The 17,838-nt window shown below is 42.3% G+C and overlaps 1 protein-coding gene across 8 annotated transcripts in view; it reads right to left on the minus strand.

Moving 5' to 3' along the window:
- The window catches only part of SCN8A (sodium voltage-gated channel alpha subunit 8), a 180,314-nt gene extending 163,450 nt beyond the window's left edge, over positions 1 to 16,864 (minus strand). For 7 of the 8 annotated variants that reach the window (XM_086713360.1, XM_086713357.1, XM_086713359.1 and 4 more), the window contains exon 1: positions 16,431 to 16,574. The gene's annotated coding sequence lies outside the window, so the exon portion shown is untranslated. Of the gene's footprint in view, positions 1 to 16,430; positions 16,575 to 16,756 lie in introns of those variants that run through there. The other variant, XM_086713355.1, reaches the window with a different exon arrangement.
- Positions 16,865 to 17,838: the final 974 nt, after the last annotated feature.

The following is a 17,838-nucleotide window of genomic DNA, read 5'->3' on the forward strand; positions in this document are numbered from 1 at the left end:
CAAAGTATGTTCTCTGACAATAATGGAATTAAACTAGAAATCAATGAATGAAAGACTCTGGACTACCTCACATCAACACACTTCCAAATAATTAACTGTTCAAAAAGGAAGTCTCAAGGGAAATAAAATTTCAACATACCAAAATTTGTAAAATATAGTCACAGCAGTGTTTACAGAGAAATTAGGGAAATTTATAGTATTAAAAACTTCTATTAGAAAAGAAAGTCTCGGGGCGCCTGGGTGGCACAGTCGGTTAAGCATCCGACTTCAGCCAGGTCACGATCTCGCGGTCCGGGAGTTCGAGACCCGCGTCAGGCTCTGGGCTGATGGCTCAGAGCCTGGAGCCTGTTTCCAATTCTGTGTCTCCCTCTCTCTCTGCCCCTCCCCCATTCATGCTCTGTCTCTCTCTGTCCCAAAAATAAATAAATGTTGAAAAAAAAAAAAAAAGAAAAGGAAGTCTAACAATCTAAACTTCCATCTTAAAAAAAAAACAAAAAAAACCAGATGAGGGGTGGCCAGGTGGCTCAGTCGGTTAAGTGTCCGACTTTTGATTTTGGCTCAGGTCTTGATCTCATGTGAGATCAAGCCCCGGGTCGGGCTCTGCATTGGGCATGGAGCCTGCTTGGGATTCTCTCTCTCCCTCTCTCTGCCACACCACCCCTTGCACTCTCTCTTTCTCAAAACAAAAACAAAAACAAAAAACAAAACAAAACAACTTATAAACAAACACAGAAAAGTAAATTAAAGCATACAGAGAGAAGAAAAGAAATATAAGAAAAACCATATAAACAGAAAACAATGTAAAGAAAAACAGTAGAGAAAAATCAATAAAATTAAAAGCTGGTTTTCTGGGAGCGCCTGGGTGGTTCAGTTGGTTAAGTGTCCGACTTCGGCTCAGGTCATGATCTCACAGATCATGAGTTCAAGCCCCTCATCAGGCTCTGTGCTGACAGCTCAGAGCCTGGAGCCTACTTCAGATTCTGTGTCTCCCTCTGTCTCTGCCCCTCCTCAACTTGCACATGCTCATGAACACACACACTCTCTCTCTCTCTCTCTCTCTCAAAAATAAACATTTTTTTTAAAAAGCTGGTCCTTTGAATAGGTGGATAAAATTGATAAGCCTCTACTCAAAGAAAAAAAGAAAAGAATGAATACACAAAATTATCAGTATCAGGAAGGAAAGAAAGAATATCACTATAGACCCCCACACATTAAAAGGATAATAAGGGGGGGTGCCTGGGTGGTTCAGTCAGTTGTGCATCTGACTTCGGCACAGGTCATGATCTCGAGATTTGTGAGTTCGAGCCCTGCTTCGGGCTTTGTGCTGATAGCTGGGAGCCTGGAGCCTAATCCGGATTCTGTGTCTCCCTCTCTCTCTGCCCCTCCCCCACTTGTGCTCTGTCTCTGTCTCTCAAAAATGAATAAATGTAAAAAAAATTTTTTTTAAAGGGTAACAAGGGAACAGTACATGGAATGTACATTAATTTCACCGACTTATATGAAATGAAACAATTCTTTCAAAGTCGCAAAGTATCAAAATTCACCTGAAATATACAACCTGAGTTGTCTTATATCTAATAAAGAAATCTAGGGGCGCCTGGGTGGCTCAGTCGGTTAAGCATCCGACTTCGGCTCAGGTCATGATCTCATGGTTCATGAGTTCAAGCCCTGCATTGGGCTCTGGGCTGACAGTTCAAGGTCTGGGGCCTGCTTCAGATTCTGTGTCTCCCTCTCTCTGCCCCTCCCCGCACACTGTCTCTCTCTCAAGTAAATAAACATTAAAAAAATTAAAAAAAAAAAAAAGAAATCTAATTTGCAGTTAAAACCTTCACACACAAAAAATCCTAGGCACAAATGCCTTCACTAGAGAATCCTACCAAATACTTAAGAGAAGGAATTCTACACATTCTATTCCAAAAAATATCAACAGAAATACTTTCTAACTTATTTTGCAAGACCAGCATTATCCTGATACCAAAAACTAGACAAAGACAGCACAAGAAAAAACCAAAACTACGGACTGATAATATCCTCATGAACACAGATGTAAAACTCAACAAATTAGCAAATCAACATTATAGAAGAGTACCTCATCACAACCAAGTGATGTTTAACCTAAGAATGCAAGGCTGGTTCAATATTAAAAATCAATCAGTGTAATCTATTACATTAACAGATTAAAGAAGAAAAAAAATCCTATGATCATATCAATTGATACAGAAAAAGCATTTGACAAAACTCAACATCCATTCCTGAAAAAACTCTCAGCAACTAGGAATAGAGGGGAACCAAGCCTTATAAAGCACACCTACAAAAACCAACAGCTACCATCATACTTAATGGTGAAAGACTAAATGCTTTTTCCCTAAGAACAGGAAGAAAGCATGAATATCTACTCTCACTACTCTCATTCAATATCCTACTGGAAGCCCGTAAAGTCTATAATAAGGGTGGAAGAGAGAAAGAAATAAAAAGCATATACATTAGAAAGGAAAAAATTAAGCTGTCACTATTCATAGATGACATAATTGTCTATATAAAAGTCCCCATAATCTATAAAAAGGCTTCTAGAGCTATTAAGTGAGTTTAACAAGGTTGTAGAATACAGATTCAACATAAAAAATTCATCATATTTCTATACCCTAAGAATGGATTAGAAATTGAAGTCTAAAACAAAAGCTTTAAAAATAGCTCAAAAAAAATACTTAAGAATAAATCTAACAAAATAATGTGCAAATCTGTATGCTCAAAACAATAAAATGCTGATTAATCAAATGCAACCTAAATAGATGAAGACATACATCATGTTCATTGATTGGAATATACAATATAGTTAAGGTATCAACTCTCAACTTATCTACAGATTTAATGCAGTTCTAATCAAAATGCAAGCAGGAGTTTTTGCAACATATAGACCAACTGATTCTAAAATTGATATGGAAAGACCAAAGGATTAGAATAGCCAAAGCAATTTTGAATATCAGGTTTTTTTTTTTAATGTTTATTTATTTTTGAGACAGAGAGAGACAGAGCATGAACAGGGGAGGGGCAGAGAGAGAGGGAGACACAGAATCCGAAGCAGGCTCCAGGCTCTGAGCCATCAGCACAGAGCCCGACGCGGGGCTCGAACTCACAGACCGCGAGATCATGACCTGAGCTGAAGTCAGACGCTTAACCGACTGAGCCACCCAGGCGCCCCTGCCAAAGCAATTTTGAAAAAAAGAAGAAGAAAGCTAGAAAGCTCACACCACACAATTGTCAGTCTTGCTATAAAGCTACAGTAGTCAGTTGGTATCAGCGAAAGGGACAGACACATAAATCAATGGAACAGAATAGAGAGTCCAGAAAAAGACACACAAATATAGACAATTGACTTTTGACAAGGGTGCAAAACAAATTCAATGGAAAAAGAATAGTCTTTCCAATAGCAATGGTGTGGGAATAACCGCACATCTATCTGCAAAAAGTAAATAAAAATGAACCTGGGTCTAAATTTCATACCTTATACAAAAATTAACTCATATGGATCATAGACCTAAATGAAAAACGGGAAACTATAAAACTTTTAGAAGAAAGCAAAGAACATCTTTGTGTCACATATAAGAATTCTTATGTATGATCTCAAAAACATGATCCATAAAAGAAATACACAAATTAGACTTAAAACTGAAAACTGTAGCTCTATAAAAGACACTGTTAAGAGAAGAAAAAGAAAAGCTACAAACTAGGAGAAAATATATCCAGGTAATTTACCCGATAAAAGACTTTCTATCCAGGATAGAAGTAATTTTTTTAAACTCTCAAAACACAGCAAGAAAATAAATAATCCAATTTGTTTAAATGTGCAAAAGATCTGAACAGATGCTTCACGAAAGACACCAAGTGCAAATGAGGACCTGGAGTAAATGAACTTTCATACATTGCTGGTGGGAATACAAAATGGTATAACCACTCTACAAAATATAGTTTCATAGTTTCTTATAAAGGTAAACACACACTCACTATATTACCTAGCAATCTCACTCTTAGAGATATCTTTGAGAAATATGAATTTGGGTTCAAAAACCTATACACGAATGTTTACAGCAGCACTATTCACAATTGCTTGGAATTGGAATCTCAAATCAAACACCGGTCATCAAATGAGTGGATAAACAAACTGTCACATAACCTACAGTAGGCTACTACTTAGCAATGAAAAAAATGAACTATTGATACACACAATATGGACAAATCTCCAAGGCACCATGTTAAGTGGAAGAAACCAGTCTCAAAAGGCTATGTACTGTAGTAGGTAGGATTCCATTTACATGACATTCCAGAAAAGGCAAAACCCTAGGAATGGGGAACCAATCAGTGGCTGGTAAGGATTATGGGTTAAGGAGAGTGTGACTACAAAGGGAAAGCAGTGGGGAGACTTTCTGAGGTGATGGAACTGTTCAGTAGGCTGAATGCGGAGGTGGTTACATATATGAATCCAGACATGTGTTAAAACTCACAGAACTATATACCAAATTTGTTTCAACTGTACTTCTTGTAAACTTTAAAAATAACAATAGAAGAAAAAAATAACTAAAGCTGTTAAAAATGTTAAAAGGAAAAAATTATATTTGCTATACATGAGCAAGAACCTCAAAAACTTTTCAAATACTAGTTTAAGTTTATTTATTTATTTTGAGAGAGAGCGAGCGAGCAAGGGAAAGGCAGAGAAAGAGAGAGAAAAGGAGAGAGAATCCCAAGCAGGCTCTGCACTGTCAGTGAGGAGCCTGGTGGAGGGCTTGAACCCACAGACCACGAGATCATGACGTGAGCCAAAATCAAGAGTAGGATGCTTAACTGACTAAGCCACCCAGGTGCCCCAATATTAGTTCTATGGGACTTATTCTTGTGAAGGAAACAGGACCCTATTTGGTGACAGTACCCTAAGAGGAACACGTTTCCAAATAGGAAAAAAAGAACCCTGTTCATCCCAGGAGCACAGTGTATGAGTCCAAAGCCACAACTAGATCACAAGGGTTCTGGTACCTAAATTTTACACATGAAAACATCAGAGATACCCTCTTGCCCAAAATGGAGACTGGTGCCCATACTCTGACCTCTACAGATCCACAGTAGATTTTTATAATAACCACCAAAAGTTGGCAGTCAGTTCCCACAAATAAGAGTCCTTACTAGGTTCTGTGAGTAAACCATGGAAGGAAAAACAAACAAACAAACAAACAAACAAACAAACCTGGAAAGGCCGTGACAAGTCAACACCTATAAACAGAAGCAGTACCTAAAAGGAGCTGATGGGTCTGCAATCCTGGCTAGAAAAGTGGCACTGCTTTCTGGGGAGGATTTCTTTTTCTTGAGATTTTGCAACGGACTGCACTGAGTGATAAATATATTGCGCTTAAAAAACAAACAAAACCCCTTTCTCTGAGCACTATCCTGAGCAAAGCTAGGGCTCCAGAGCAGAGTTCAAGCAGGCACAGAAGTCACACACCCCCAGAGGACCGCTACGCCTCACCCCTGGAAAGCCGGAAGGCAGCCAGATAAGGAGTGGGAGGTGAAGTTGTGGCAGCTCCCACAACCCACAGGGGACAGTACAAACCGAAGACTTACTAATGGTCAGGAAGGAGCATGTGGCTAGGAACAAAACCTAGCAGCCCCCAAAGGTCAGGCTGGATGTAGTCTAATTAAAATGAAAGATGGAAAATACCCGGATCTAATTAATAACATGTCTTCGATATCCATACATAACACAAAATGTACTTATTTTCTTTGACCTATAAAACTTTCCAGCAATTTCTAATGCCAAGAGTCTATATTAAGATCTCAAAATGAAAGAAGTCTTACCCGTCTGCACTCATGGCTGAACTTTTCTTATGAGTGAGGGGGAAAAAAAAGCTTATAAGGTAAGTGAAATAGTCACATGGTTGTTTACTTTGCTTCCCACTACACTTAATCACTCGTTTTGTGCCTTTCTTGGGTCTTACATACCCCTCCACTCCCTTTTCTAGAGATGTGGAAGAACTATTACAAAAGAAAGTGAAATAAAATAAAAATCTGTAAATCTACCAACACATTACTTGCTCTACAACAGCTAGATTAATAAAACAGGTTGCCAGCATTCAGTGAAGAGGTCTTTATGGACTTTCCTCATCCCGGACTGGCTTTTGTTTAACTTAATCACTTGCTTTGAGCAGTCAAACCAGGAAACAGGTACTAACTTACACTGTGATTGCACAGGGAACCTCCTGATGAGATTACTTACTGTAAGGATGCTTTGCATCCCTAAAAAGAGGGCTAAATGTACTAACATCATGTACACGAACTCTGTCTGCTCTACTGGTTCCACACAAACCATGGGGACTTCTGCCAACTGTCTGAGTGCAAACTGTGGCAAATGTTAATGGAATTTGCAAGAACTCAGTAATTGTAGTGGCGAGAAGGAAAATAATATTAACAAATTAAATGAAAAATTGTATTGCATTAAATTGCTTTCCTCTTACATGTATGCCGTTATTTTCCATGCACATATTCTAATGTTCCAATCACCCTTTGTTTTTTTCTTATTCAAAGATCTTTGCTGAATACGAAAGGCTAGAACAGAACCTAAGCTTCCTGAGCACATCCTTTGCTCTGAAGTTGCATGGTAGGGCCCACTGGCCACTGTCTGGTACCCTAGATACACCAACGACGTTTCTGCAAGTCAAGTCTGACATTTTGTATCCACAGCCCAAGATTCAATACCTGAAATAAAAAGAAACACCACTGGCTGATAAAGTCTCTTTCCCTCTGCTTTTACCTATTAGAATCCTTTCAGTTGCAACCTTTAATTAAGCCTGCAGTTTCAAATGGTTTTCATGAAGCACACAGAACATAAGCAAATGATCAAAGAAAGAAAGTCACTGAGTTTCAGTAAGGATAAAACAGCCATCCCCCAGGTCTATGAAAAGGTGCATAATTCTTATTTCTTTATATGCGAAAGTAAAGTTTAGTTGAGAATATCAAGGAAAAAGACCACATGTTAAATTCTGCTTATAAATGGACAGAATTTAACACTCCAAAATTAGAAAAGGACAGAGATCTACAAAGGTTAAGTAATCTTTATCAGTGAGCGAGCATGGAGAATAAAGAAGTGGGGACACTTAAGCTTCCTTTAAGGAAAACTTTATTTATTTTTTTTTTTTAATTTTTTTTTTCAACGTTTATTTATTTTTGGGACAGAGAGAGACAGAGCACGAACGGGGGAGGGGCAGAGAGAGAGGGAGACACAGAATCGGAAACAGGCTCCAGGCTCTGAGCCATCAGCCCAGAGCCCGACGCGGGGCTCGAACTCACGGACCGCAAGATCGTGACCTGGCTGAAGTCGGACGCTTAACCGACTGCGCCACCCAGGCGCCCCTAAGGAAAACTTTAAAAGCTCAAGGCGGGGAGGAGGTGGGTGGGGTGAGGAGCGGGCAAAACTCTCTACAGAGAAAGGATTAAAAATTAGAAATAGGGGCACCTGGCTGGCTCAGGCAGAAGAGAATCTGACTCCCAGGGTCCTGAGTTCAAGCCCCACACTGGGTGTAGAGTTTACTTAAATAAATAAATAAATAAATAAATAAATAAATAAATAAATAAATAAATAAATAAGAAATAAGGATAGCTTGCTAACCAACATGCTCTGGACTAGACTGCCAACATGTATTATAGAACATACTTCCCTAAATGTTCTAATTAGAACACTCTATGTCTTTAAACTTTAAAACGGCAAAATAATCTTGAACTCCTCCTTTTCCCTTTTCTACATGTAGTCTTTCATCAAGTCCTACTGAGTCTTCCTATAAACTATTTCTTACGTTAGGAAAATGTTAAACACACGTGACACACATATATAAAATTCTATTTCTTTTCCTTCCTATCTTTCTCACTACAATCCTAGTCCAAGCCCTCGTCACCATGCATCTAAGGCTAAACCAAATAGCCAATTAACTGGATGTCCATTTCTTGTTCTATTCTGTCCTATTACACATTGCTGCCCAATCCTCCTAACACATTATAGCACAGCTTTGATGATGGGTCATTCTGTGCTCCCTCTAAAATCTTCTTTGTTCTTCACTGTCTCTAAGGATGATTGCAACTTCAAAAAGTCCTTAACGTTTGGCTACCTCTACCCTATCTTTTGCAGGCTTTCCTGCCACTTGGGGGGCAGGGGTTCCTACCCCAGCCCAACTGATTTGTTTACTGCACTCCCAAAATACTTTGCACATTCTCGCCTTCTTACTTTGACTCACAATGTCTTACCGAACCATTCCATAAAGCCCAACTCAAATCATACTTCTTCTATCACCCTGTCCCTCATTATACCAGCTTAAAGCTCTCTCTTTCCAAAACAAAACAACACACACACACACAAAACCCACCCAACTTACTTACATTCTATATCATTTATGTGCCAATTAAACCCTTTAAAGTTGTCATCATGAACCATTACGAAAACCTCTTATTTAACATTTTGTGTTTATAATGTATTTCACCAAATAAATACATTTCTGCAACATAAGGTCTATCTTTTCTCTATCTTTCAACCCTGTCACAATGCCTCACCCACAGTTGCTACTCATGAAAAATCTGTCGATTGGTGTAGTCAGGGTAGGTGATCTACAGTTCCCCACAGAAAGCAACAGACCAATAGTTCTCAAGGCCATGTCTTCCTCTATACTTTTTTCATAAGTAATTCTCAAATGGAAACCCTAAAAAGCAATGTCGTTGGTAGGAAAAGGCTGTTTTGGTCCAAACTAACTTTTTTACTTTATATAAGCCAAGAAATGTCACTAAGAAAAATAAAACATGAGGGATTAGCTACATAAGGAAAAGAAGGAAAAATTGATCTCAGATGATTTAAAATGAGAGTTCAAATCCGTAAACAAATACAAGAGAAACTGGTAATGCCTGCTACCTTCATGGAGTGCATACTAACTGATTGGGAGACAGTTACAAGAACACTTAAATAACTTCGAATCTTCCGATTTTTGAACACCGTGCCTCCGTTAGCTACTCAAATGTAAAATATGTATTTTACAAAACAGAATGGAAGAGATAACTTCAACAGTGCCTTTTGAGAAAAAGTTTTGCTATTAAGTGACTTAGAATCCTTTTTTAAAAAGGGGAAATAAAATAACACTGAAGAATGTCACTATATCTTTTGCTCCAAAGTGAGAAAACATTCTCCAGCTTTTCCAATCCAAGGATCAGACAGAGAAAGCTATTTGCAAGCAGGTTCTGGGAGAGCTAGGGATAAAACAACACTTAAAAACCAAACACCTTCCTAAGGCTCCAAGCCCCGTCCAGAAAAGATCAGGAGCACTCTAGTTCAGTGGTACACAGAGATGTTTCCAAAAGAGTCTCCTTCTCCTAAGAAACGAGCCATTCCCCAAGTTCACATCCAAACTCCCTTGTCCATTTCACAGCAGTCGTACCCACCCTTTCCCGACCTCTGCTCTGATGAGTCCTCACACTACCAATACTTTCCTCCCTATCACAATGTAAATCTTAAAAAAAAAAAAAAACAAAAGCCTATTTTCTCCAAGGCCTCTTTCCTAGAAACAACACACTTTGCCTCTTTAGTCTTCGCCAAAATCTTAGGAAATCCAATTGAAGATTCTGCAGCAAATGGGGTTTCTGAGTATTCTGACTCCCGAGAAAGCTCTACTGGTCTCATTTGCAACCTGCTCAATTTTTCTCTGCAATTTAATAATAATACATCAATTTGTTTTCATTTGAAAGCATTTTATTCAGCTTCTTGCTAAGACAAAAAGACAATAGTGAATGTGAAGGAAAAGCCTGTTACATTATCCTTAATTGAAGAAGGTTTCCTCCTGAAACAAGAAACTAACCATGTAATAAATTAAGTCCTATTTATTTACAGGACTGTTGCTCAGTAAAATGAAGGAAAAATGGTATTTCACATTTGCTTCCAGGGAAGCTGGAAGCTTTTAGAGGTTCAGCCTTCAAAAAGTGGAACTATTAAGATAACAACAGAATAAGAACAGATGAAAAATGAACTGCCTTTTCATTGATAAAGTAGCTGTGATCTCTTCCTTTATCAATCACTACCTAAAAATTTAACATAACATTTTAATTTTGACTTTTTTCCCTTCCCAAGCTCATTCTAGTGGAAATGCTAATGATCGGTAAAATACCCAAAATGTAGGAAAAGGGAGGGAAATAAATGACATGTATAATTCACAGTCTAGATAATCCATCCCTGGGTAAATAAGCATTCATTTATATTTCTCTAATGTTCTTACTCTCCAGGAACTCAGAAGATTTTGCAGCATAAAAACAGCGCTAATCATCCAAACATGAAAGGAGCCCATCAATGTGTCTTTTGGGGGATTTCAGTGCTTTCCACTTCCAGATCCCAGAACAAGCCCACTGAACATGGGAGGCCTCTCCCTACCACCAACAGTGAAATGCAAGTGCTTCAGACCCCTCCAGCTAACATTTCAGTTACCCTAACCCAACTGACTCCTTTCAGGATCAAGAGACCTTGAGTCCCAAACCTAGAGTACCTCTTAGGCAACCAGCTTTTATTTTGTTCCACTCTCCTCAATATGACACATCTCCAAGACCTAAGGGAAATCTTAACTATTACCCACTTTTACCTTTGCTGTTCTAGCCCAAGAGCCTCCCAGAACTTTTTCTGCTCCACCTCAAATACCCCTCCCAGCACCAATTCCCAGTATACAGTCCTACACCAATTTCAGCCTTACACATAAGCAAAGAAGTCAGGTGGTAGAAGCCATAATTCCTCTACAGTCCTGGTTATAACTTATGTTGGTGATACGAGAGCATTCATGAGTAGCCAAATGTGTGCATTTATGTGCAAGAGAAATGAAGAAAGATAAGCAGACACCAAGACCTTTTAAAAAGTACCTCGGAGAGCTGCAGAAACAAAACAGGTATGTTACTTCAATACCTCTTATTTTCACCCATATTCTATTTATTGGTAAATCTTCTGTTCATTTCCCTCATCCTTCCTGCTTCCAAAATGCTCTCTACCAAAGGTACTCTTGCCCTCCCTCTGCCTATCCCAGAATCTTTCATTATGCCCACTCACTGTGTTTAGCTACCTGGGATAATGATAATTTCTTAAAGCCAAAATTGTTCACTTTACTTGGTTATATGAACATCAGAATATAACACCACTTAATGGAAAAACATCTTTAAGCAAGAGTCAGTCAACCAACCTGGGTACCCATCTCCACTCCATGACTTAATGGTCCTGTAGCCCTGGACAATACACGTAAGCTGTGGGATACTCAGTTTCCTCAGCTATAAAACAGGTAGAACAATATCTGCCTTATCTAACTCAATCAACTGATAGAAGGATTTTAAAAGTTCTGATAAACAGAAAAACAAAGAATAATAATTACCAAAGGTCAATGGTCAGCTGTCAGACCTAACTACATGAGACCCATTCAAATAAATCCGTGCAAATACTATGGGAAAACCCAGAATGGTTCTGAAGACGAAAGAAACTCCAAACTTGATAATCACTCATCGTAATTAAAATATCCAGCTAAAGGAAGAATAAAGGGGAGCCTCGGTCTTTGGGCCTATTCCACCTTCAGATCCCAGGCTGTAGCTAAAAACAGTCCGGTTGCCTGCCAGCTAGCTGGTCAGTGCCAGGGCATTTCTCTTGGGTAAAGAGTCCTATTCTAGAATAGTTCAGGAATGAATGAGAAAAGAGTTACTTTGGTAAATGCATTCTCACTGTCGTGGTGGAGATCAGTACTGCAATTGCACAGTAAAACTTTTCTCCTTTTACACTAACAGTGTCCATCCAAATCAGGGTATCTGCAGATTCTATCCTCTATGCCAGACTGAAGATAAAGCAACCGTCTGCTTTTGAGACTACTGAAATTTAATACAGTACATAGATACTATATCAAATACACATATAAATACGCACTAAGCTGCTAAATCCCTAGAGGGAAAGGAGCAAATATATATTGAGCTCTATGTGTCAGAAACCACAAGGTAACAGAGATTTCATTTAATCCCCACAAACACCCTGCAAGGTAGGTATTATTATTCCTATTTTTATCGATGAGAACACTGAAGCTCAAATATATTAAATAATTTGCCCAAAGCCACAAAGCTAATAAGTAGCAGAGTCAGAACTTGAACTTAGTTTTGCCTAACTCCAGAGCCCATACTGCTTTTTTTCTCAATGGTGTTAACTGCGGCAACCTTCTTGTGTCTTCATTTCACCTTAATTCCTGAGATGGTACTGAACTCTGTGTCCTGCTTGTGTCTCTACGACCTCACAAAGAGAGAAAATTTTTCCAGAAGGCTTCTTCTTTGCCTTTTCTTTTCCTGCATTTACTTCCTATTCCTGTACAAACTATTCTTTTTTAGGTTGGATTACCAGGCTAGACCTAACAGTCTGCCATGCCACATTTCAGCAATTAATGTACACCAAAAGCATGAAAGTTCTGTTTCATTCAACACTTTAACAGCCATAGTTTTTGAGCGTGGTATCATTTTCTAAGCTGTTCCTGCCACTTAAAGAGTGTTAGTGTCTAGTACGATGCCTCACACACAGTAGGTACAGAGAGAGAATATTTGTTGATTCACTGACTAAGAAAAGATTTCTTTGGGGCTCCTGGGTGGCTCAGTCAGTAAAGCATCTGACTCTTGATCTCAGGGTCGTGAGTTCAAGCCTCACATCCTCACACTGGGCATGAAGCCTACTTAAAAAAATTTTTTTTTAAAGATTTCTTTACTCCTAGTTATCTCGCTATATTTAAATCAAGAGATTTTACAGGAGTCCAATTCCGGGAATGAGTCCTTTCTCATTAAAGATAATTTTTTTGGAAAATATAAACGTGATTCAGAAAAAAAGGTAAGTTAAATATAACAATCTTGTGTTTAAATCCCTAAATGACTAACTAGTGGACTATGAACTTAAGGTTTTAAAAGGCTTGGTTTAAAAATACTTTCATTCTGGATAACTTTTGCAAGAGCTTCTTGCCCTCTCTATGGAAAACAAAAGACTGAAAATATACAATGAAACACAGACAACTGTTTTGCTTAGGACAGTTAAGACTAAGGATGACTTTTTTCCTGTTTTTTTTCTTACATATATTACATTTTTTCTGCCAGAAGTATGTGTTATTTTCATAATTATGGAAACTAATCTCACTCTGGAAAAACTTTGCCTTTTTAACACTTTCCATACAGTGTGGGGTTATTTTCTTTCTCAGATATAATCAATAGGAATTAAGTATTCATTAATTCATGCCTGTGCCTCCAGAACTTGTTACATAACATCAGCAAGTTAAAGATAATTATTTTTCTCTCCATTCATAGAATGTTTTTCTTGCTTTAGGTGGATATGTCTCTACCTTTGAATGCTTTTTAAGCAGATGCAGATTTCTTGTATAATCTTTTCTTGGTAACGAACACAAGAATGACGTTTGGCCTTGACATAGCCCCAATCTATAGGTCTTTTAACTTTATACATGTTATCTTTTCAGTGACATTAAAGTACTCCAATCATAGTGGGACCTAAATGGAATGAGCTATTTTATGCAGTAGGAAGTTTCCTTCCACGGAAGTATTCAAAGCAAAGATCTCCCATAAGGGGATTCCTGCGCTGGGAGGTTATACAAGCTGAATGTTATGACCACCTTCCCTTTCTAGGATTTTAAAATAAATTTTTTTACAAGTCTACTTTAGCAATACAATGGATTGCACACTGGCAGCGTCTGCCATGTCAAGTCCTTTTCTTAGCTCACTGTTCAGATCAACCCAGAGAATATTCCCTTCTGATCCAGCTTAACTTAGCAAGCTATCTGATTACTTCTTGTGGAGACCAAATCTCCATAATTATTAACAGATCCTTGCTATGTGAAATTATTGAAATGTGCTGAAATAATGCAGTCAGCAAAATGTCACTGTATGTCTTACATATGGATCTGTTGCAGCCTGTAAAACACTGTCTCCATGAGGGACAGCCAAAATGAAGAGTTATGTGGGAGTAATAAAATATGATAACTAGGCCTGCAACCTCAAGAATAAACCCAGCTGCGCATGCACACACACATCTACAAGAAAGCCTGCTGATAACAAAAGCAAAGAAAAACCCAAATCATGTCCAGCGTGTGCGCACTTCCCGGCAGGGCTGGTCAGGGAACTGTCCTTTCAGCACCACAGCAAGAAACCCTGGTGCAAGTCTAAACACGGGCATCCCAAGATGGATCGAGTGAGAAAAATTCGTTAAATCTCCTACAAAGAAAGCAACAAGCACTGTACCGGTGTTTGTTTTTAAGTATGCTATATTCTACCTCATAATCCCTTATTAATTTAATATAAAATCCTTTAATTACTTTGAGAAAGGTTGACAGAGCCCCAAATGAAAACCAAAGGTATATTAAGTCTGCCTCTCAAACTGAACCCAAGAAACCAATAATTGGCCTGCACTATCAAGAACTGCTTTGCAACATCCACTGCCAGCCCTACTAAGAAACACAACACATTCACACATACCCTAAATCAGACGTTGAGAACATAGAACATGCTCAGAGTTCTCCCTAGGGACAGACTCAATTTCTAGGACAGATGATGCTTGCTGAATAGCAAACCATCACTACCACCCCCCTCCCAAGCAATCAAATTCTCTTTCAGGGAGAACTGAAGGCCTTATGGGTCATGAGTTCCAAAGAAAAAATGCTGCAGTATTTCAAGAACCAGGTTACAGGCAACGTGCTACAAAGCTTTCAGCAGTTTAAGTCTGATTCCCCCGAGATTCCTACCAGAATGGTACCGGATGTTAACGTTATCCAGCCATTTGCATTACACATCAAAAAAAAATTTTTTTTTGAGGAAAGAAAAAAAAGTCCCTCCACCCCCATTATCTTCTAATGCACGTGGAGAAAAGAGAAGTACAGAGAGATTGTGAAACAGTGAAAGCGTACCACACCCGAAATCTCCCTTGCAAAGCTAAAACATCCCCCAGCCCTAACACACCGCTACCTCTCTAAAGGCTCTCCAGGTTCAAACTTGAGAAAATAGTTATAAAAAGCACTATCCCCATTTGCTCCTGAAGCCCTCAACCACATTTCCTGCTTCCATTCCTGCTGCTCTGGTGCCCACTGTGCATTAAAAAGAATTTTCCTTGTATGGTAGAGCTTGCTCCATGGTAATTATTTCTCCCTGAGTTAGCCAGATGCAATGCCAAGTTTCTCCCCCCTCCCCAGACAGGTGACACCCTTTTATTATGAACATTGATGCCCCGAATCTTGGAATCTCCCCATATAAAACGTATTCCCCCGTGTTTCAAAAACTGCAGTGTAAGTGAGGGAGAGGGCACAGGGTGGAGTAGTTGGAAGGAATGCATGGCTTGAAGAATCATATTTGTCAGACTGGAAAATGATTCCCACTGCACCCCACCTCTAAGCTGGGGCCTCTGAAGGGGTCTGAAAGCCCTGTCTAACCCCGGAAAGTTAACTGCCAAGTCTCCACCGGTGGTTGCTGCAGGCACGGAGGGGATGGAGCTGAGCTCTGAGAAAAAATGCAGAGGCTTTGCGGTCCCCAAAATACCAGGAGAGAACTAGAGGAGGGGTCTGTGGAGCTGGGCAGTCCTGTAAGCCAAACGCTAAGCAGCCCAGGGTGCTGCCGCTTGTGGTAAGGTGGGGGAGGGAAGGGAGAAAAGAGGAGAAGAACAGGCTCTGCATCGGGTGGCGTAGGGATGGGGGTGGGGGAAGGGGGATATTCTGAAAGTGATGTACTCCCTAATGCAGGAATCCTAGCCTGCCGAGGAAGGTCCCGGGGGCCCCCCAACACAGCCCCAGAGCACCCTGTCAGGAGGGGGACGGACGCATCCGAGTAAAGGGCAGAGGGAGTCCTGGCTGCCCTAAGAACCCAGGAGCTCCTGGCTTCTGCAGTTGGTAACGACCTGGAGCCGGCTGGGGGAGAAGGATGCAGTAAGACATGGGGGAGGGGGTAGAGCTGAGGGGCTGCTGGAGGAAGATCCCGACAGCGCTGCCCTTCCCAGTGCAACCCGGCGAGGGGCCCCGACTCTGTCCCGGCCCTCGGAGATGGGGGGAGGGGGGCTGCACCACGGAAGGGGCGCCGAGGGCAGGCCAGTGTCCCCCAACGCAGCCAAGAGACGAGAAGAGCGAGGGTGTATGGGGGTGGTGGCCGGTGGTCCTCAACTCTCCTCAGGGACCCCCGGTAAACACGGGAGAAGGAAGCGAGACTTCCAAACACCTGTCCAAAACAGGGAGGGCAGAAACCCAGCTCCACGGCCCCTCGAGCCCCGCCGCGCACTCTGCGGCAAAGCCCCCGACTGGAGATGGGCGAGCCCCGCTCCGGGGTCCCGAGGCGAGAAGGGGAAGTCGGCAGGCAAGGAGCGGCGCCGGGGCGGGGGCTCCGGGGCGACTTACGGCAGCGGCGGCGAGGGAGGCAGCGGCGGCCCTAGCGCGGGGCCCGGGAGGCGCGGCCGGACTGCAGAGGCGCCGAGGTTGCGGCGGGCGGGACTGCGGTGGGCGCCATCTTGGAGCGCTCCCCGCGCCCGCCCCCCGCGCCGCCCGAGTCCTTGCATAATTGATGACTCGCGCCCGCCGCGCGCTGCCGCGCGCGCCCCCGCCGCCGGGCCCCCCGCCCGCTCCGCCCCCGCGCCGACCCCCGCCGCGCGCCCCCCGCCCGTCCGGGCCCGCCCGCGCGCGCCGCCCGCGCCCTCCCGCTCGCCCGCGCCCGGCGGCCCACCTACCCCTGCAGGACGCGCCCGCTCGCCCGCAGCGCGCTGCGCCGCCCGCCCTCGCGCTCGCTGGCTCTCAGGCCGGAGTCCCCGCGCCGCCCGGACCGGATCCGGGGCGAGGGAGCAGGGCGCCGGCAGGGGGCGCCGCGCCGGAGCGCCTCGCGAGCGTCCCCGGGCCCGCCTCCCCGACGCCCCCGCGGAGCCGCGCGGGAGGGGCACCCGGCTGAGCGCCGGGACGCGGCAGCGGGACGGTGCCGGGCAGCCTGCCAGCACCTGAGCGCTGAAACCCGAGGTGTTACGTGGACTCCAGTGCCCCGTGACCCTGGTGAATGCCAAGTCTCACCTGTCTCCTGAACGGCAGCTGCGAAGGAAATGCCCAGCAATATCGCGGTGCCCCGTTGTCGGCAGTGCTGATACCTATAAGCACAAAGAACCCCATCTGCGTGATCTTTGGCCGACTGGAAGAAAAACCAAAACGCAGAAGTCTATAAACAGCAGTTGGAGCCTTGTGATTCAGTGGACAGGGCCCTGGTGTGAGGAGTAGGGACACATCGCTCTCCTGACCGCCCCCAGGTCTGAAGCTTGTGTAAAGGTCACCTTAATCTTTTTGAACCTCCGTTTGCATGTAAAGTAGGCGCGAACATTTGAACTGCTTACTCCACACTCTCCGACGAGGATGTACATAATGTGAGAACTCTTCGCACTTTCTACATATGCCTCTCTACCAGAAGTTCATAGTTAGGAGTGAGAGAGTATGGTCAGGCTGCCACTTGCTAACTGGGTAGCCTTGGAGCCTGAACAACCTCTCTAAACTTGGGTCAAAGGCTTACAGAGCCTCCCCTGTAACAGGGAGCAATCCTAGTACCAACCTGGTCGGTTTGTTGTGAGGATTGAAGAGAAGGCATTTCACCCATTTTACAACACAACTTGGCACACGGTTTGCCCGTCACTTAGTGTGCCCACTTCATACGTTTTTAAGTAGCTTTACTGAGGTATGTTTGACCTGCGATAAGCTATCCACGTTGAGAGTGCACAATTTGGACATGTATACACGCATGCAGTTACCACCTGCAGTTATCATCAACATACCCATG

The sequence above is a fragment of the Puma concolor genome, chromosome B4, assembly GCF_028749965.1.
Source record: "Puma concolor isolate L17-30 chromosome B4, mPumCon1.1.hap2, whole genome shotgun sequence".
NCBI lineage: Eukaryota > Metazoa > Chordata > Mammalia > Carnivora > Felidae > Puma > Puma concolor.